The 22,218-nt window shown below is 48.6% G+C and overlaps 1 protein-coding gene across 4 annotated transcripts in view; it reads right to left on the minus strand.

The window, feature by feature from the left end:
• AFAP1L2 (actin filament associated protein 1 like 2) overlaps nucleotides 1–22,218 on the minus strand; it is a 73,674-nt gene that overhangs the window by 39,302 nt on the left and 12,154 nt on the right. The gene's annotated exons all lie outside the window — the stretch shown is intronic.

Raw genomic sequence — 22,218 nt, forward strand, 5'->3', positions numbered from 1 at the left:
TGGGTGATGCAGTAACATGCAAACCAGTGTGGAACCAGTGAAGATAAAGGGTCAGGATCCCAGTGCCATGGAGACTGCTGGCGCCGCACACCATTACATGAGAAGTTACAATGTGAGCTCCCGTTTGTCTCCATACAGATCCAGGCCCCACATGGTGTGATGATCAGCCTCACAGAGCAGGGATCAGAGAAGCCATGGACATGTATTTACCTACTGAGATAAGGAACACTTGCTGTGACCCACCTAATGGACGGCTCTTGGTTTGACTCATGGTGATGGACTTGTCCCACTGCCTGCAGCTGCTTTGCTACATGGGGGAATCTCTTACAAGGTACGGTAGGTAGCATCAAGCACCAGAAGAGCTGCCAAGACTGAGAAATAAACCTTTGTTTTACCACTAGGGTCACAGGAAAAGCCACGACCTGCACCCTACGCTTGAGTCTCATCACCGAGCAGCAGCAAGCCAAACTCGGAGATGCACAGGTGGGAAAGAAGAGGCTCAGGAGAAGACAACCGTGCCGCACCTCTGCCTTCTTCCCCAGCAGGGCCCCGCAGGAGGCCAGGGGGGCTGAGGCAGCGGAGAACTGGGACAAAGACTGGCGTTTCTTTTTTTCCATGTGAATTGGAAAACTTTTCCCTTTCTATCCTGACTGTGAGGAATGGGAAATGAAAGACAGCTCTCAAACCAGCAAAACAACCATTTACCGGATAAAAAAGATTTTCTTTCTTTGTCTGTCTTGCACTTTGTTTACATGAATGAGAGCCAGTTATCCAGACTGGGAACAATACTCTGAATTAAATCTCTGAAACCCATTACATAAATATGCCGAAGGTATCACTAATCCTATCACAGATTTAAGAGTTAGATCGTTATTTTCACTTACCATTTCAGCAGAAAATCTGTGACAAGAAACTGCTGATGAACGAGTTCAAGCCCTTCCAGCAAATTCAGCTTCCTTGGAGCTTTTCTAAACTCAGGTTTGACTCTTTCATCTCCCTCTTAACAGACTTCGGAGGCATCCTTGTAGCTTGGCTGTAATTTAACCAGCCTGGCCTGGCATTTCTCTTTTCTTGGCACTACATGCTAATGAACACTTATGTCACCCTTAGTAGCTGAGGATCCCTTCCCACCTGGCTTATTTGGGTAGCAGTGATTTGGGATCAGCAGCTCATGCCTGGCTCCCTGCAGTTAGGGCAGGCCACGGTGTCCTCGCTTAAAACCGCATTGCTGTGTTTTCCATCCAAAAAGTGAACATAATACAGTTAAGTGTTGGCACTAACAAATTAATAGCTTTTAATGAAAGTAATAACTTAAAGGAACTCTCTATTTACTTACCGCTAAGCGCAGCCTGGCTAGTCCACCGCTCTGCCTCCAGCACTGGAAGCAATTCAATCGAGGACATGATTAGCATCTTGCAAGCAGGAACTGCCCTCGAGATAGTTTTCTAGTACTCACAGGCATAAAAAGACACACATCCTCACAACTGCTGGCTAGCTGGTAAGGAACAGCCAGCCGCAGCCAACCCAGCAGCCTTCCAGTTCTGCAGAGAAGGTACCAAAAACCGCTGGCCATTCAATTTGCTGACAGCCCAGAGAAAAAGAGGAGGCAGACACTGCTTTGCCTACCCGTCTAGGGAGCAGTACATCTTGGATATTGCTTAGGGAGGGATTGTAGGCTGCCACTGCAAACGTCTACTCCAACTTTTGACTTTCCTTCCACCAGTTCTGCGCTTAAGCTCCAGCCCCAAAGGCGAAGCCGAGGCAGCCAGGGAGCACAAAGCCACAGAGCCTTTCAATCTTCTCAGGTTAGGAAAAACACGAGGATTGTTTTTGTTGTGGTTTGTTGCAATTTCATTTGTTTTATTGTTACCTGCTTGCCTGGGCTTTCTAAGAAGCAGACAGGCAGGTGAAGGAAAGACAAATGACTAGGAAAACACTACCCATTTTTAGGGCTAGCCATATTTTGTTGCAGGATTCACTGAAAGCAATAAAAAATGTGACTTTTTCAGATAAAGTAATTTTGATTTTACTCATTTGTTTCAGGAAAAAAAAAAAGAAAATAAAAAAAAGAGGGGGTGGTAGGAGCCTGGATCTCCAAAGACTAGGCAGTTGCCCTCTCACCCTCACCTCCGAGGTGTCGAGGTGGATTTAAATCCCTCCCGTGACTCAAGGGATTGGAATTAGTCTTATCTGCAGGCTGCTCCATCCACTTATGTTACTACAGAGGGGAAGGAGCATGGGCTGTCCCACCTCAAACAGCAACTGGGATGTAACCACCACACATCTCCTTCTGGTCCACTGAAAAGCATCTACTTATCGTTGCGCCCAGTCCTTCATCACTTGACTTTAGTTAAAAAGAAGAACAAACATAGTATTTTGTTTGCCCCCAAACAAGATTTCTGTCTGGCAGTCACCCCAGGGAAGTAATTTCTCTCACACTGGCATTGATGGGACTTTGCTGCCTACCCACAGCTGCTGCCTCCTGACGCTGGCCTACATGAGAAACTACCCAAGGGGGAATGTTTGGCCTGGAAGCCAGACAGAAAGGGCAGGGAGCAGCGGCTACCTCCATCTCAGCCTTCGGCAGGGACATCTGTTACAGCCTCCCGGGTAAGCTGCTGCACAGGTCATACACTGCATGAAACGCAGACCAAAAACCACAGGCACAAGAGCTGCCAAGCTCTCGAGCGCTGCTCAAGCCATCAAACTCCTCAGCTCCTCCATGGCATTCAAGAAACGTATGATCTAAATTTCCCTTCCATTTTGAATAACATCTGTCTGAAATTTCCAGGTGGGACATGCCAACTCATGCTTCTACAAATTCCCCCTCCTGCGGGGCAAGGAAAGTGCCGGAGATGGTTTCAGAGATGCGGAAGAGAAACTGGATCTATAGGAACCTCTCAGCAACAAAATAATACATTGTACTTTCCCCACCCATGGTTATCCATCCTCATCCAGACTGCTTCGGAGGCAACGCTCCAGCATGTTTTACCCACATCCTCAGGGTGTTATCTTAAAAGGGCATTTGAGGATGAATGCTGCACGTTGGTATAAAGCAGCAGAAGACAGGTGAAATCCTTGATGCAGGCTAAGACACCTCAGTGAGGACCAACGAGTCTACCCCTTGCTAGGCACAGGCAGATATAGTGGGGGATAATGGAGGGAGTGGGAGGAAGGTCAGTGAAGAAAAATACATGTGACAGCTTATATCCCTCAGTGCTGCAGCATCTCCACCTGGCCCTGAGCAGGCCAGCACGCTCACACAAGCTGGAAACAGCGTCCTGGGACAGCATGGTGCTCACAAGCTCTGCCTCCCTGCTAGCTTAGGTATCTCCGGGCCAAACTGCAGACTCACCTTTTGCAACACTTGATAAATTGGTCCTGCAAACCTGGGAAAGGCTACCGTGCAGTTAAATACTTCAGAGACTTTTTCAAAAGTGCTCTTGCTTCAATACTCACCCTTCATCGCAGGCAGCATTTTAGGTCAAAGCACAAAACTTCAGCAATGGGGCTGATAACCTAAGTTTCAGCGAAGATACACACCCAGCACTGACTGATGCTCACACTCCAGCCTCACCAAGACGTGTTTTTCTCTTAACACACCTCACCACATCTAGACCTCTGCCTCTCACCTCAGCCACCTCGCTTTTCAAATTTTCTGCCCAATTTTAGGTGGCTGCAGGAACTTGCTCTCCTGGCTGACACAAGGCATGCATGCTACCTTTCTTGCATGAGTCAGCAGCCAGCAACAGGAGAGATGTTCTTTGTAATTTAAAAGAAATTAAGTGATTTTGAAGCGGGGAGTGTTTTGGACTAGTTAGCTGACTGACAGCAGGAGCACTTCAGAAAAGGCTGCATTATGAGAAGCAAACTTCAAAAGGAGAAGTGACAAGGCCAGAGTGTTTGTGGTGCCTGAGGAAGTCATTAGAATTTAAAAAGGACACAGATTGGGCAAGTACACTAGGCTAAGATGAACTGCTGCCAAAAAAGTTTCTTTTGCTTCCCCAGCGCTCCTTAGCCCATATTAGAAATGCAGTTTCATGAGTATCTGTGTCTCAAAACATTTTTACAGAAAACCCTTGCAATTGCTGAAAACATGAGAAAGATGCCACCGTCAAAAACTAGATGCCTCCTGCTCCCGTTTCTCTTTTCGGCTTATTAATAGCTGTCTTGCTTTCATCATTCCCAAACAGGAGAGGGTTTCTGCAAACCTCTCAGAGATAAGACATTTCTTAGAGGACTGGTATATGGCACAGTCTATCTTCCTACATCACAGGGGGGGTTTGCAGCAAAGGCTTCAGGGGCTTCCAGCGTCCGTGAGCACTGATGCTTGCTCTGCTGGTGACTGACCTGCCAGGTCAGGAGCACTGCTCTAGCTGGAGAGGTGTGATGTTAGTCAGAGATCAAACCGAATGCAAAAAACTCAGTGGTTTCCAGTCACCAAGGATGCTTGCTGAATTTCTGCCGCTTTGAGGTCTCTGCTATGCCACAGGAGGCTTTGAACTCACAGTTCAAACAAATGAGAGGCTGCAACAGCAAAACTGCAGCTGAAACCAGCAGAAATGTTTGTTCTGGTTTTCCTCAGCAAGCTGAAGCAGCTCACAACAAACTCAACGTTTAGCCCCTTCCACCAGGAGGGCTCAACAATTCTGGGAAAGAAAAAAGCCAAAGCTAGAGGTCTGCAATAACACCCAAGGCCAAAAGATTTGCAGCTTTGGAGTGAAGCCAAAGCTGGTGTTCCACCAGGGCCATTTCCTCCCATCATCTGTTCCCTACCTGAAGGCTTTAATGCCCATTTTCTTGACCCTTTCCCCTACAGTAGAGATTCTTTTGCTCGACGGTTCATATCCAGACAGTGACAGAGACAACTAAAATGAGTCAACAGCCCTCCAAAGGCAAACAGGGCTCCTGTTGTCTCACCAGGTGCAGGTGAGATGTGGTGAGTCAGGCTGAAGGAATGAGCTCCAACAGCAGCACCTGGTGCAGCCGGTCCCTCCGGACCACCCCGCTCCCAGCTCAGTGGGTCACTGCAAGTCAAGTTAAGCACTTGAGTTGCTTATCTGTCAAGTGGGCAAGAAAAAAGTTTGCTGGAAGCTTGGCAAGCGTAAACAGGCTTCCAGTAACACTCTGAGGAAGCTCACAGGATGTCATAACACAAAGTATTTACTGAAAATTGTCTCAGCATTCAAATGCTCTTTGTGGATTTAGTTCAAGCTGTGTTGGATCCCATCCGCTTCAGGCTTGTGGACCCAACCATAATCTCAAAGGCATGGAAGTTTTCAGCCTATGTCACTTATCCCCACGGGTCTCATGGGCCCTCTCTTTCACAAGCTCCTGACATAATTTCGAGGGAAACAGAACAATCTTTGTACAAATACAGCTACTCCTGAATGAAGAGTTATCACAAGAAGGTCTACTAACAGTGCCACATTTCAGGACATAGTGGCGGACTGGCAAAGGCATCTTGCCACGGAAAACAAGATACCTCCTGGAGCAAATTTTGAAGTGGTATCAGTGGTAACATCAGCCTGACCCATATGCAAGCAGCCATGTGGGTATTTGGGCCATGAATCAAAGGCAACTGGACACACTGCTCACCACGCTCACCTCTGCAGTCACTGGCTGGAAATGGGTGTTCCTTAGCTGTGGCAGCTCAACAGGCTGGGCAGGTCTACCTGGATCTTTGGACTTGCACTGGAAGTGGGAAGGTTGGGTTTAAATAAATTGGGTTACATATAGAAGGAGCATTCCTTTGAGAGCATGGCAATGCTCAGAGTATACATAAAGATCACATTATTGCTGTGCAATCACCACGGATATCTACCTGAACTGTATCTTCATCTGGTATAGATCCATACAGCCCCACTGAAGCCTACCACAAAAGTTTTAATTAAGAGGATTTAAGAGGATGCCCTCTTCTCAGGAAACTTCAGTTTTATGCAGGCACAAACAGACAGTGCAGAAATTTCCCAATTCACATCAGATCCAGATGTCCAGCTCTGGGGATCCCAAAACACCAGAGAAAAACCAAGATGAAAGTGAAACAAATGCCAGCTGTACTTCATTGAAATGGGAAACCACAAACCACTCCACGTTCAGTGCGAAGCCCAAACTTTGGGATTTTGTTTGTTTTTAAGAAAAGACAGACAGAATCCACCACCCTTCAATAGCCAATAACCTCACCGGGCTGCCGGGGCTCTCCTCTAGGATGGGAAGGACTGAGGACAAAACCGAGCTCAGATTGTGCAACACCACAGGCGACTCCTCCTCAGACCAAACACCAGCTCCTCTGGAGCTGCTCTCTCCCATTTTAGTCATTCCTTACATATACATCTATACATGCTACTACTGTTCCTTGGGATAGGAGCCCCCCCAAGACAGAGGCAGTGATCTCTGAGGCTCAGGCCTGGGGACCTGGGTTTCCTGAGCAGTACCATCACCACAGAGGCTGTTTATGATCAGAAATACCATCCAGGACCTGAGGAACATTTTCTTGAAAAATATTTTTGTGCAGCTTCACTTAGAAAAAAGAAAAATAAGAAAACCCAGCAAGCTCCTGATGGGTCAGGATTTTCAGGGCTGGGGCGGGGAGTCCAGCAGAAAAACTTTCTACTTGCTGTAAGTGCAAGGATCAGACTTTTTCATGCTAGTAGAGTTCCCCTGGGCCAGATTCATCAGGACAGCACCAATGGTTTCATCCCAGAGTGGTGCTACAAAGCCCTACAGCTCCTGGTTAACTGCACTAGCAGACTGGGTTTATGGCCCTTTTGCATTAGCCCAAAGCAGCTGAGAATTACCAATAAATTTGGCCTACGAACTCCAGCTGTGTTACTGATAATCCCTTACTCTCCCAGTGACAGGAGAAGGTTGGAAATTTTTTAAGTTCATCTCCCATAGAGGCAGTGCTCTCTCCTCTGGCAGAGGGGTCAGGATCCTGGAGCAGCATCCCGCAGGGAAACCTGCTTTGGCGCACGGTGAAGGCCCTCACCTGGGGCTGCAGCTGGGAACCCCCAAACCAGCCTCTTCCTGCAAATCACAGCCCATCTCAGCAATTAGACTGCTGCAAAGAAGCCCTTCCATGATCTCCTTTTTCTTACTGCAAAAGGAAAAACCCCACTGATGTCCTAACCTGCCTGCTTTCCTTCCCTTCTCCTGCTGCCAACTGTGGTTCCAGCAAGCACACCCTACTGGGGTGAGACCCAGCAGCTTCTGCGAGGGCTTGCCCCGTGCTGGTATTTGGGTTAGGAAACAGCCGCTGTGTTCTCAGTCACCTTTCAGAAGGCCCTGTGGACAAGGAATCTGCTCCAACCTCCCCTTCATGCCACCCAACTCAGTATGAGCTGCTCCTGGTCCGACTGGTAAAACTCAGATCAGGATCTGGCCTTGTTGCAGAGGGATAGCCACAAGACCGAAAACCAACATTGAAAAACAAACAACTCCCGAACCAAGAGTCACAAGGCAACCCTAAACTTCTGTTTGAAAATATTTAGGCAGGATATCTCGCTGAGCTCACACATCTGGTTTCCAGAAGGACTTCAGATGGAGCTGTGCTGAAGAAAAACTTTTCAGGATGCCCACAAAAAGAGGGAAACAAAGAGCCCGGGATACACTGCTGCAGTCATGCAGCAGAGGGAGGACCTGGAGCTGAAGAGCCCCGAGGGAGCCATCCCCATGGCTACCCCCACTCAGCACAGCGGTTAGACTTAGATGTGACCTGAAGCAAAGTCCTCTAGCCCCTCCATGTACCAACTACAGTAGGCGGGTGATCTGAAGGCTGTATTAAATTCATGTATTTCCCTTAATCCATGACTAATAAGCCCACCTTTTAGCAACTCAGAAGGGCAGACATTTACAAAACGCTGTACTGTTGTGACTGGCTTATTTATGGCACTGGTTCAACTAAAGCCGAGCATGCGGTTAACTCCATCCCGTGATGGCGCGCCTTTGCGCGCACAACTCTCTTTTAAGCAAGTCTGTGACGGGATCTGAGCCCGTGCTCAGGCTGGGGGAGGGATGTCTCAGCAGTAGAGCAGGCAGGAGCAGGCAGGAGCGTGCCTGTGCTTTCCCAACGGGCAGTCAGTTTAACACCTGCCAAAGCACCCCAGTCAGCGAGCAGAGAGGAATTCCTGAGATGTAAGCTGTGCTCATTCCTAACACATTTCACCTTCCAATACAGGCAGGAAGCAGGATCCAAATTTTTCAATAGGACAAAAATACCTTTTCATTCCCTCGCTATGCTAGGTGTGGCCTGGGAACGCCAACCAGGTGAAAAAACCTGCCTGGTACCTGCACCAGCACAGCCCTCCCCACATGCTTCCTACTCAGACAGGCATCCCTTCTGCAAAAAGGGGAGAGGCGGGTAAGCAGGATGCATTTTGTCTCTTGCTTACCTAATAAAAAAAAAAATAGATCATAAATTATGGCTGGTTTCCAGGTCCTCATTATTGTCCAAGTAGCATTAACAAAGGCGAGAAGGCAAACGCAGCGCGTACCCAGGGGACCTAGAAACACCCAGCCGTTCCCAAAATAGGAGCAACTTGGCGAGTCGTGGCTGGAGCATGGCCGGGACCCCCCCTTCCCAGCACTCCGCTCTCCCAGGCAGCGTTGCAAGCAGCGGGTCAGGAGGTGCATTCCTCTGACAAAAATACTATGAGAAAAAACGACCGAGCGGCAGCCCCAGCGCAGCCCCCCGCAGAAGCCACTGGAGCTGCACTGGCCCCCTTCACCTCTGTGATGGTATTGGGACTGACAGACCCCTGGGAAAAGGGCTGCTTCTCACGACGTCCCCGCAGAGTGCCTGGCACTGCCTGCGGCCCTTACGGGATGCTGTGGTGCTGAGAAATTGTGCTGAGATCCTGGCTGTGTCAGGAAAGAGAGAGATATGTAGTAGCACTCATTGTAAAAAAAAAAAAAAAAAAAAATTAAAAAATAAGAAAACCCTGAAATCAGCACAAAACCCAACAGCAATCAGCTCATTGCCATAGGAACAGGTTTAGTGTTATGGCAGCCAGACAACTGGGTCCTGTAGGCTAGTGTCCTTCTGGTAACCTTGGGAAAATCATCGGCTCTTAATTACAAATCTGGGGGAACATCGGATATTAGTGTTTGTACTGCCACGTTACATCTTGGCTCTGGCTAAGGCTTCCCTTGGCTCCCAAGGTGCTGGAAGACAAACATATATTTTCTTTTCATTTCAAGATAGCTGAAAGCCACGGCCTGAGCAGTGATGAGAACTGTATGCGATTAGGAATAAATGAATAAAACATTCTTAAACAAACAAACAGAAATCCCCTGGCCTCAAATCCCAGACTAGGACACTGGGGAGCCAGAGGGATGCTGAAGTGGTGGAAACCATTGGGCCAGCAAGCCCGAATCGATACCTGGCACTCCACAGTGGACCAGCTCCACTGCAGCAGCAGCAACCGACCTGTGAAACATCCAACAGGGCTCAGGGCTTGGGTCTGCATTTTGGGGTCTCAGCATAGGAAGTTTTGGATCTCGGCATGGCACCCAATTCCAACCAGATAGGACAGCGAGCCTCTACTGAGATGCTGCCAGTGCACCTTACAGAGGGTCGTCTTCCACCCTGGGCTGCACTGGTGTTGCCTGCAAGACCACACTGCTCCACGTCAGCTGCTGCACGACTCCCAAGCCCAAGGAGCCCATGACACGCTCATTTTGTATTTCTTGCAACTGTGCAGATTGATTTTGCCTAGCCACAAGGCACAATGCAGACTTAACTGCTTTGAGGTCTGGCAGATTTGGGTTACGTCCAGTTAGCAAGCCCTTTCTAAAAGCTAGGCTAATAGCAGTGACTCTTTGGCCCAAGCAGCATGTCCCACAGCACTCGCAGCACGCAAAGGAGCCCTTTCCTTTATTCACTTCCCATTTCCTGCCCATTTGCTTCAGCAGCAAACTCCCCGGTCTCAGAGTGTGGGTGGGATACATGGAGAAGAAAGGAGCAATCCCTCCCCACCGGACTTCTCCTCCTCCACTGTCTCCACCTCCCATCATACAGTATCAGGACCACGAGCTGTTTCGCCCTGCCCCTTCCAGGAAGGACGAAGCTTGCAAACACAGCCCTTCTGCTGAAAAGCAGCTTTTCCGGGGAAAGCATGGAAAGAGATAGCAGCACCCGCAAGCAAAGATGGACATGCAGTTTCCACGTGAAATCAATGCAATAGCGCAGGGGGAACTGCCTCCCCTGCGTAAATGGCATCCCCAGGCAACTTTGCTCATTAAGAGGAGATCAGCTGCCAGAGAAGGTGGAGGAAGGAGAGACCCTGCAGAGCAACCCAAACCTCCCCGCTCTGATTTTGTTATTCCAGGAGGAGAGGGGACGGGAAGGAATGTCGGAAGGCTGCAAAACAACCAGCTAACCCTGAGGGTGCGGGACCATGCTAGGTTCAGCCCCTCCGTGTCACAGCACAGGCTGCACACCCACCGCAGCAGGCTACCCCACTCCAAAACAGCCCCGGGAGCAGCCCTGGTGCTCCCTCTCGCTTACCCTTGTGCGAGCGAGACCAAAGTTACATAGCTGCAGGCTGCAGTTAATGCAAGGAGCAGCTGAAATGGCCAGAGCTTGCACAGGCAGCCTCCCCATCACCTTGCGTACTGTGGGGCGAGTGCAACCAGCCCTCTTATCTTTGCTGCGAGCATCACCAATCTTCAAAGCCCTTCTCTGTGCAAGCCTTTTTCCATGCTTCTGTCCCTGCCTTGAGCTGACACGTGAGGTTTTTTCAAGGAAAAAGCAAGCAAATTCAGCCCAGCAGTTTGATGCCTCATCAATGGTTTTCTTGAACCGGCTCCTATTGATCACCTCACAGCTGAAACCTAGCAATCTGCATCAGCAACCAAGTCTGAGGTCAGGAAAGGAGTGTGGGGGGAACCCATCATCTCTGGCCAAGATCTTTTGTGCATCGGTTTCGCCTCCCAGCCTCTGCAGCATTCCAGCCTTTCTGTTTCGTAAATACACACGCAGCGCCAGATGACTCAGCCCACTGCTTCCCCTCAGGATTTACAACCGGGATACAGGCAGCGGTGCAGGGGAAGGTGAAGGGAGCGGTTTTACACCATGTGAAAACAATGTCGTTTGTTTTGCTGGGCAGACTCACAACCCTCCGACAGGAACGCTCCCACCGGAGAAGCAAAGCCAAGCACAGGAGCCACGCGGCATCCTCCGCGAGCAGCGGCGCAAGGCCCCTTGCAAGGTGCATCCTGCACGAAGCTACAGTAGACACGTGGGATCCTGCCCGACCAAGCCCTCCGTCAGCTTTCCAACACAGCTGGGGCTGTCCAAGCCACTGACTCAATATACTGTAATTTAAAACAAAACTAATCTCTTCAGTTAAAAAAAGAATCAGTTACCCTGAAGACTTACTCCCTTTCCCTCTCCTCCTGAAAAAAAATCAGAGATTACCGAGCCTTTGGCTAAGAACTGCTTTGCTGGAGGGATGGAAACCTTGACAGTGGTCACTCTTAAGGAGTAACAGATGTGCCTTTCCACTAGAAGTCCCTTCTGCCCAGCTGAACTCCAGTACGTGTAGGAGACCTGGTGTGCCAGATTCTCTGGCGAGGAACATCCCAGAGACACTTCCAGACCTCTGGAAATAGAGGGCAGCCAAGGAGGATCAACATGGCAAACACCGTGCTTGGCTGGGCTGGAAGGTAACCTGGCTGGCAGTTCTGCCCACACCAACCACGGCTGGCCAGGGGTGGAAGCTTACCTTTCACTCATGGCAAAGGAACAGAAAACGGCCGCTTGCGAGTGCCTGGGAAGCGACTGACCTGCCAAGGGAGACTTCATGTTGAACCAACCAAATATATAAATAAAATAGAGAGCATTTTCCCTCCAGCCAAGCAGAACTGTTGATGAAACCACCTTTCTGCATGACACATTTAGCAGTGCTTCGAGGAAATCAGAGAGGCAGTAAATCCATTAGCACAGAAAAGCCTCTTTTTCCAGACAGTACACTCTCAACACACAAGATTTTCATCTGTAGAACAGCTTAAGAGCCACAAGTTCACAGATACCTGGAGTGTGCCAAAAGTCGATCCAGCGCAATGGGATGGGTGTTCATCCACGCAGCTGTGTCACGGGAACACAGGCCCTGCTCCAGCAAGCTGAAACTCCCTTGACTGATACAGACTGTGCCTCTATGGAGAAGCATCATAGAATGGCTTACGTACGCTTCTGTTTAAAAGTTCCTCCTCTGTTACTAAGGGTGTACCTAGCACGAGCAGCTGCTAGAGCTGGAGTAATGCATGCTCTGTCCCAGATTTCTCACAGATCACTGAAATCCCTTCAAAGGGACTGCGCACTGTGCTGACAGCCGAGAGGTTCGCTACTCCCGTCGGGAGAGGTGGGCAGGCACCTCTGGAGACTCTAATCCAAGTCCCTGCTTGGAGCACGGTTAGCTGCAGCATGTTGCTCAGAGCAACCCATTCCTGTTTCTGACAGCCCTCAGAGGGAAAAAGCTTTTTCTTACATTTAAATAGAATTTTCCTGCATTCCCGTTTGTGCCCATTGCCTCCTGTCCTTTCACCAGATACCACCGAGAAAAGCCTGTCTATGTTCTTTACTCCCCGCGCTGGGCATTTATACATACGTATGAGATCCCCCTGAACTGACTCTTCTGCAGGCTGAACAGTCGCAGCTCTCTCAGCTTCCCCCCCTGTGACAGATGCTCCAATCCTTTCATCTTCATGGCCCTTTCCTGAACCAGTTCCAGTGTGCGCACATCTTTCTTGTACTGGAGAGGCCAGCACTGGAGCCAGCATTCCTCATGTGTCTCACCAAAGATGAATAACGGAAAAACCACCTCCCTCGACCTGCTGGCAACACTCTGCCTAACTCAGCCCAGAGGCTGTTGGCCTGTTGCCACAAGGGCACATTGCTGGCTCACGTTCAACTTGGTGTCTTCCAGGACCCCCAAGTGGTTTTTTTGCAAAGCTGCTTTCCAGCTGGTTGGCCTCAGCATGTACTGGTGCATGGTGTTACTCCTCCCCAAGGGCAGGGCTCTGCCCTTCTTTCATGAACTTCAGGAGATCCCATCCCTCCAGGCTGGTGATGTCCTTCTTAACAGCAGCACAACCATCTGGTGTACCAACCACTCCTCCCAATTTTGTGTTATCTACATAACTGCTGAGGACACACTCTGTCCCCTCAGCTAAGTCACTAATGAAGATGTTGAACAGTGTTGGCCCCAGTATCAACCCCTGGGGCACACCAGTAGTGCCTGGCCTCCAGCTGGATTTCAGGTCTCCAGTCACAACCCATTGAACATGGCAGTTCAGCCAGTTTTTGCCTCACCTCACTGGCCGCTTCTCTAGCTTGTACTTCATCAGGTTGCCTACGAGGTCGTTATGGGAGAGTGTTGAAAGCCTTAATGAAGTCAAGATAAACAACATCCACCGCTCTCCCCTCAGCCAGCAAGCCAGTTATCGGAGTTTTACACACATCAAGACTGTAAGATGACAGGCTGTAATAAATAAAGCCAACATTTTCCCAAGCTGTCTGCTCATCAGAAACTAAACATAAGTAGTAAGGTGTGTCTGCGGTTCTTTTTATAGTTATTAAGAGCAAGTAACATTGCATGTCTGTGGGTTGTTTGTGTTTCTGTTTTAGGATGAAAATACAGAGATAAGAATACTCATATATCACCAGACAGACAGAATCTGTTTCCCTCACCTGTATTTCTAGATGCTACCTTAAACCAAACAACAGTTGCAGTAGAGAGATATTGTGCGGAGTCATTTTAATCAGCATTCACCTGCATTCAGTTTACAGCTGAAACATTGGCACTGTATCAACTTACATCACACCGTTTTGGCAGCATCTGAATGCCTCCCACTAGTGCATCACACTTTCTCTCTTGGCCTTTCTTTTCATAAGGTTAGAAGAACATCTTGTTCAGAAATTTTGTATAGTGTATACAAAAATCATACAAATAGGTTGTTGCTGCTTTGTTAAAGTCTTGGGCGAGATCCAAGGAAGCTCTGGCCTTTTGCAGCCTGAACTTCATCCTAAGAGAACAAGTCACTCTACGTTAAAGAAACCTTGATTTGAGTTTCACCAACGGGCAGGGTTGCTACAAGGAGACTGGCCTATTCCAACCAGAGGGAGGACGTCTACCTGGAGATCCCTTACTACACTTGCAGCACCCGCAATCTTTGTCCCATTGTAAAAGCCACACACGAGCACCTCCTGGCCGCAGGGAAGAGCAGCTTTGTCCAGATAGGATGCTTGCGCAGAACTCTCACAAAATGGCAAAATACAGCTGACATAGCCTTCAACCATTCCCTGCAGGCAAGGGCCCTCCTCACACACCCTGAAGGCACCTGCCTAATGATATGAGTATCATGTATTTATGCTGAATTCAGTGTCTCGGTCATAACTATCCGCACCTTGATGAGGTGCGTCTATCTCTTCCACCAGGTCACAGATAGAGATAGGCCCCAGGACAGATCCCTGGGAAATTCTGCTGGTAACTGGTCTTCAGGTAGAGTAAAAACCACCACCATTTTCTTCTTGAGCCTCAAAATCCAGCCAGTTATTTACTCATCTACAACCCACCCATCCACAGCCCACCCACTTGGACCATAACATCTCAACTTGGGCACACATTTGGGCTGGACAAGGCTGTCGCTGTTGCTAAGCCCCACCACTCCATCCTAAGCCAAAAAACATCCAGTTTTCCATCCAGAGACAGGCTTTAAAACTGGGGCAAACATATTTCTTTTTGACTTACAGCAAAAAAAAAACTTGTTTTACAGCAGTCAAAAAAAAATACTTCATGTAAACTTTTCTCCATGTTGTGGGTGGGGAGTTGAGAAAAGCAAATCAGAACAGTTTACTCAGGGTAAAAAGAAAAAAGAAGAAAACTGAAAACCAAACCAAAACACTGACAGAAATTGCATTTGCTGGAGCAGAGTCATTTTGACAGAAACCTTCTGTCCACCTCTCCTTTAATTCAGCCTGCTAGGGCTAAAGTCTAATTTCATTGAAGTCAATGGGAGACTTTCCTCACTATAGTCAGAATTTGGTCCTCAGATTGAAAAAAAAACACAAATTATGGGTACAAACAGTCAAAAAAATCCAATTTAAGAACCAAGGTTTTACGCTGAATATTGTATTTCAAACATAGACATTAACAGCATGAGAGCCTTGGAGGGCTTGGACAGCTCCAGCCAACAGGCAGAGCCTAAGAGGTGCTGTGGAAATGGGGACAGTAAATTCCCCACAACAAGTTTATTTGTTGGCAAAGACAGAGCAATTCCCTTCTGATTTATTTCTACTTTGAAAGAGACATTCAACAGCTTCCCAGCATTAAGACATTTTCACACTTAAGTCCAAAAAGGGCTTAGAGCTACTTATGCCCAGTTACTGTACATTTCCACAACAGCACAGAGCCTTGGCAGGCTTCTCAACCAGCTGGTGAGCCTCAAATTCACCAGAATGTGAGGAATAAAATATTTTTCCTCCCAAATTTCTGAGCAGCTGTTTCTCAGGAAAGACACTGGCCAACTTTCAATGGATCTGCGTAGTTGCAGGGCAATCACTTAAACATTGCTCACAAAGCCAAGGGTGTCTTCACCTCTCTAGCACCATTTTAAGAGGGACTATTCCACAGCACAGAAAATGTTTCTTGAGCTAAGCTGAACAAGCTTAACAGAAATGCAGGAGTGTCCAAGGAACTGAAGATAAGTCTGTCTGCTCTCTTCACGTCATAGCCCCCTCCATAGCCCTTCCATGAGTTCACATTGGGAAATGTCAAGGTTATTTCAGGGACCCAGAAGCCTTCCAAATGAGGAATCCACAGAGCTAAAGAGACCCCTGTGCTCCTCTTTCTTTTCCCTACCTTTGTCAACATAGTTTCAGCCCTCCCTTGCACTTGCAACGGTATCCATCACACCCTGCATTGAGCCCTATCAACTCTAATTCAGTGGAAGATACCCGCAACAACAAAGGGGTTGGGTTTTTTTCTTTTTTGTTTTTTTTCCCTGCTAGGTTGACCAGATAAATTGGTTCAGAGGGTGGGTTGGCTGTCAGAGCAGGCATAAAGCAAGCAGCAGAAGTGCCTGGCTAGGGAAAGAGCTAAGGACACGCATGGCAGCCACCCCTTCCAGTGAGTGTGAGGTGTTCAGCAGCTCAGGTCCTCTCCTGTGATGACAGCCTTAGAGACCTCACACCCACTTCGCTCACTCTCTTCAGGCTCTCACTGGACTGGAAACTGTTGAAGGTCAGACTATCCCATCCCTTTCTCTCCCTCATTACGCTTCCCACCTCTGGCATCTCTGTTAATTCTAAACCACCCACATGCTCACTTCATGTAACAGCTCCATCCACTAACATTTAACAGCTGACATTCTTCCCCAACTTGTTGATTCAGAAGCATGTTTTCTTACACAGTGACACGCCAGAATATTGAGCCTATTTCATGCAGGGAAGAGTCTCCCATGAAGCCCCTTGCTTCCCAATAGAAGAACCCTTTTAGTTAGCATGGCTGATGCTCATCACTAAAATACACCTTCAGTAAGTCACAGTGCAGTGCCCTGATCACTATCTCAGTGTCCAAGGTACCCAGAGCATGAACTTCTCACCAAACCATTACATGCTGTTTCCCCATCATCACCCTCACTTACAAACCAGAAAAAAAACCCCAAACCACCACACTCCAAAAAACCTCCTTCTGGCTCTCAAATCAGCAGCAAGGATGCTTGGCTGGATCCTCAGGGCCAAAGCACCCAATAACCAGCGCTGTTCAAGATGGCCAAAGCGAGACTGCTCTAAATTGTGCTGAGCCCGAGCAGCTCTTCCAGGAGGGAGGCTCTGCAGCACGGTGTGCTTCCCCAGCTGTACTGCATATTCCCTTACACTAGCCAGAGCATACAAACACGTTTCTAGGAATATATGCGTCGCTGCCATTCCTTCTCAAGAAAGATACTTCAGTAACATCAACCAGAGCGTGCTCACCCCAGAGAGCGTGCTCTGGCGTTTCCTGCACAGCTGCCAGTCCAACGATGCCTTATTTTCAGGGACAAGCTGCAAGACTGCTGCTGCTATCGAGCCCTGTCACGACAGAAAACCAAGCACAGGACCATCCTGGGTGCCTCGGCCGCATGCCCCCCTCCAGGACACCTGGTGCAGCTGCAGGGGCTTTTCTGCTGCTCTGCACCCCCTGCCCACCGCTTGCTCTGTCTCACGGGACCACAGTCGCACCGTAAGAACGCGAGAAGGTCTTCGGCCACTTTTGCAACACTATCAGTGTGCAACCCTGCTGGAGTCTCCATGTCCTGGGCACAGGGGACACCCCATCCTCCTGGTGCCAGGTAGAGCCCTTTCCAGTCTGCAGCTGGGGGTTTGGGAAGGAAATCCCCACCTGGGCAGGGGCTTTCCGAGGCTGCTGGGCCACTGCAGCCCTACCTGGAGGGACGAGCAGGTAACCCGTAGTGCAAAAGGCTCAGATAGATGGCAACAAAGGGATAAGTTTCACCCCAAACAACCAGTACGAGGTAGACGTTCATCACAGGCTCTTGCTGTATGCCATCTTCTAAAGATCTTTTAGATTCAGACCCCAAATCAGTTTCAGGTTAGCAGAAACCCTATTTACTTCTGCTGGGTTTGGATCAGGCCCCTCCTAGGTAAAAAAACCCCAACAGTTAATGGAAATGCAGCATGCATGGAGCTTCCACTCCTATTAGCAGGTCTTTCTGAGAGGACACAATTTTCCAGCCATGCATTAAGCCTGTCCAATACTGACATCAGCTCATTTCCATTGATCCTGATTACATAATAGTGACTTAATTCTCCATAGAATTGAATTTTCCATATGTTTGGATCTTTTGCAGTTGCTACATGATTTCCTTCTTCCCTGCTGGATTCATTATTTATTATCTCTTTGTCCTATACTTAAAAATTCTGGTCTTCACTGGAAGCAGAAATTTCTACAGACTTGTTTTGGTTTTCTGATACAACATTTATCACATCAATTTCCTTCCATCTAAAAGACACCTCCACAACACTACTGCAGTACTGGACATTCCTATGGCTTTGAGAATTGCCGCCAACTGTGGACTGAAGTTACATTTTGTTTCAACATACATTAAGAATAGTTAATAACCATTATGGCACCCAAGTTTTCAGGTACTTCTACCGCTATTTATAATTCACGAACATCAATCTTATGAGATCAGGAAGTTGTGCAAAAAACCGCAACTGTTTGCAAAGATTACAGTTTTATAGCTGTAGATGAATATTCTCACTGTGTGTGTCCACCCAATAGACACGACTGTTTCTGTCAAGAGGTAAAACTATTACAAGCTCCCAGTGGCTTCACCCTGACAACAGCCAGTGACACCTCTGGTTAGGTACTTTTGGCCATTTCCTGGAGGACTGGAGCCCACATTTCCAACCTCTTTGCTAACATACACATTACCAGTGCTACTCACAAGAAAACGGTTTCTTCCATTTACATTCACATGGTGCCACTGGGTAAAGCTGTTAATTTTCACAATATTGCTTGACAGTAAAGGCAGTGCTGTACACTTACAGGACAGGAGTAAACTGAAGCATGAGAATATCAAAAGCACCACCAGAAACTAGGAGTGTATCTGTACTGCCATGCTACACACTGCTGGAGGTTTGCTTGGGATTAGCCAGAACTGCTATGCATTTTCAGTCCATCAGCTTCTCATCTGCTTACACGACATGGTCAGTTTAGCTCTGTCTTAATCTCCGTTGACACAATTAAACATAATCCCTTTCACATCCCTGCAATATCCCTTCTTTTCCTCTCTAGCTTCATTAACTTATTTTCCACCTTTATGCTAACTCTAATCCAGAAACCATGCAAGCCTCCACCAGAGTCAACAGAACTACTCACATACTTGAAGTTAGCAGAAGTACTTCAGCACTTCTGTAGATTAAGGTTTAAAAGATCAATTACAGTGTTGATCTCATCTGAGAATACTAGTCAGAGAACAGGCTAAATTCACCCAACGCTTCTCTTCCCATCCTCCCTCCCTATCTTATTTATATTCACACCTACCTCCCAAATTTCAATAGTCCAGGTGTAGGCAACGAGCACAATTCCTGGCAGAGCAAGGCTCAGATTTCTTGTCAGATCAGCACTTTGTTCAGCAGGAATACAAAAGCAGCCCTGATAAGCAACTTGAGAAAGTTGTAGGAAAGGCTACAGCACCTACAACCCCATGAGCAGCATCCAGCCCCTGGCACTAAGGAACTGATATGAAGCAGGAGGGCACAAGTGGCAGCTAAGCATGGCTTGCACAGCGTGGAGAGGTTTTTGGGGGGCTAAGAGCAGCACTCCAACACCTATGAGGACACCAACAAGAAGACCCAGCTCTCCAGAGAGGTGCATGGTGGGAGAACAACAAGTGGACTTAAACTGAAACAGGGAGGTGCCAACTGGATACATGGGAAAAAAAATTCCTCCATGAAAATCTGTTGTGGCAGCTCTGTCCTCTGAGGTTTTCAAGACCTGACCGGACAAATCCCCAGGTGACCGGGTCTGAGCTCAGTGTTGGCCCTGCTCTGAGCAGAAGGCTGGGCTTGAGACTTCTCAAAGTCCCTTTGGAGTCAGATAGTAAAGTCTCATTAAAAACACATTCAAAACTATTCTATTGAAGAGATTGGGATTTAGGTGAAAGACATAATCTTAAAGAAGGATTCTTGGGCTGAAGAAGTCTTCTCTGTGGCAGGGGAGCCACTGCCGCAGTAAGACTATTTAAAAAAAAATAAAAATTAATGCAATCATCTGTTCCTCAAGCCTTCACAGAAAGAACCTCCCTCCGTCTCTGCAAGACTTTGAAAATGGTGTCAGTTCCTGGAAACGCACCAGCAAAACAAACCACGATAATGGTACGTACAAAGGGAAGTTGGAAGAGGAAGAGAAGGATTTGGTGACGTCTGGGAGCTCTCATCCCTCTCTGCCGTAGGATGGGCAGCAGGTGCCGTCTCCCTCCCACACACCCCCAGGGCGAAAGCGCCCGTGACCCCGCTCCTTTCTCCTTGAGGAAGGGATGCAATCCCTCAGCCCTGCTCCATCCCAGCAAGAGGCCAGTCCCTCAGCTGCACGCCCTGCCAGAGGCAGAGCAGGGCGAGCAGAGCGAGCCCTCCTAGCCACAGCACGGTAGTCCCCGCCGCCCGCCCGCAGGCCAGCTCAGCGCCTGGCGGGGACCTTGCTTCCCTCCAACCACGCTCTCTCCACTTCGTTTGCAAGGCTTCAGCTTCTGAACCGCCTCCGAGCGCCCAACACGGTGCACGAGCCTGAACAACGGCGCGGTGACGTTCGAGGAGGACAGCCGCTGCCTGCGGAGCGCGGGCTGGCTGCGACGCTTGCGAGAGCCGGCACGGTTTCGATTTGGTGACAGCACGCAACGTGGGTAGCTGCACCCGCAGTACATCCCCTGGTGCAGACATGCTTTCTGCAGTTCTCACATCACAGCACTGGCTGTTCTTGGGCATCAGTGAAAATGGCTTTTTTTTTTTTTTTTTTGCCGCGCCAAGAAAGGAAGTTATCTTACTCTTCCATTACATACATCCAATACTAATAATTTGATGCCCTCGTACATCACACCCACAAGAGTAATGAGACCTCCCAGACCATGCAATAATCCCCAAGAGAACTGAGGCAAGTCACCTCACTGGGAATATTCCACATCTAAATAGGGAGAACACCAGAAGATGCACACTTTCTGGAACATGGGATAAACTAGATGAGCTAAAGGATGTTCTCCCTCTCTAATTTCATCGCCTCCATACCCGCATCGCTTGGGCCACCTAATCAGGCTACCGTTTTGTAACAAATCCTGTGACCAGGGCTACAACACAGAGCAGGCAAGTCCCTGTCGCCAGGCATCTCTGACGGACCTGCACATCCTCGACATCCTGAGTGAGCCCACTTGACGGTGCTTTGCTGCTCAACGGACTGGTCCCTCTCCCCAGCACACTGCTCCTGCTCCCATTGCTGCCCAGTCTGTCGGCAAGCCGAGCCAGCAGGAAGACAACCTGGTGAAAAGCTAGTAGCTGCCTGCTGGCGAGAAGGAGAACAAGTGCCAGAGATGGTGCAGGCGAGGAGGTGGGATTGTAAGGCTGAGGGCTGGGCCATCCTTCTCAGCAGGAATAAACTGTTAGATACCAGGATACTTCACAAGGCAACTGTGCCAAAGAAGTCTCCGTCACCTACTGCATGCAGCCACCAAAAAGAATAAAGAAGTGTTCCGAGTCCCTCTCCAGGTAGATAGCCATTTGTTCTTAGCCTATAGAGGACAGCAGCACAAAACAAAGTGTAGGTTGGTGGCTGAACGTAGAACAAAGCTGCAGAAATAATGAACACCAGTGACACTTTCCTTTCGTACTGGGAATTGCCAACAGCTTGCTGCACCAAGCCAGATGAGTTTCACCACATCCCCAGGATCCTGGCCACGCAGCACGCCAACCCAATCGCACAGCTCACTACGCATTTGCGCTGTGGCAGGCGCAAAGACCCAGACTGGGTCCAGCTGTGTTTATTCGGTCAGCTGCAGTGCCGCAAAACACAGCTGCATTGATCTGGGTCCGGACACCTGGCTCCAGATAAAAGCAGCTCAGTAGCAAGAAGCTGGCCATCCCTGCTCCACGCAACTGGAGCCGACCCTGGGACCGAGCGGGGTCTGACCGCATCTGCCTTCTCCTCCAGGGTGCTGCGAACGGTGACAAAGGGGATGCATCGAGTCAGGGTGAAAAGGAGGCAGCACACGTGGATTACGGAGCCCGACTTGGGGCCAGGAGATCCCGGTTTTCATCCTGGCCCCATCTCTGGCTTGAGCTGCGCTGCAGGAAGTCTTTCCCCTTCCCGGTTTGTCCACGTTGCTCATTATTCCTATCTCGATAGAAATGATCTTCCCCCAGCCCCAGTCCTTTCTGGCTTCGGGAAAACTCTTGGCAACCAACATCAGAAGTGTTTTTTCTCTCTTCAGAAAAGCCTCCACACTTCATTTCAGAGGTTATGGTTTTCATTTTCACATAATATACACTATGACTGACGTGTCAAAGCCATCATAGCCTAAATCTTCGGGTTTTATTTCTAAACTTGCTATAAAGAATTGTTCCCTGCTACTGACTGAGTCATCTCCTCTAGATCAAAGCTGCTCCTGCTCAAATTGAAACAAAACAGTTTGGCATTTGACTCTTTCATCTAGAAGCCAGTTCTGTCT

The sequence above is a fragment of the Haliaeetus albicilla genome, chromosome 11 (genome assembly GCF_947461875.1).
Source record: "Haliaeetus albicilla chromosome 11, bHalAlb1.1, whole genome shotgun sequence".
NCBI classification, from domain to species: Eukaryota; Metazoa; Chordata; class Aves; order Accipitriformes; family Accipitridae; genus Haliaeetus; species Haliaeetus albicilla.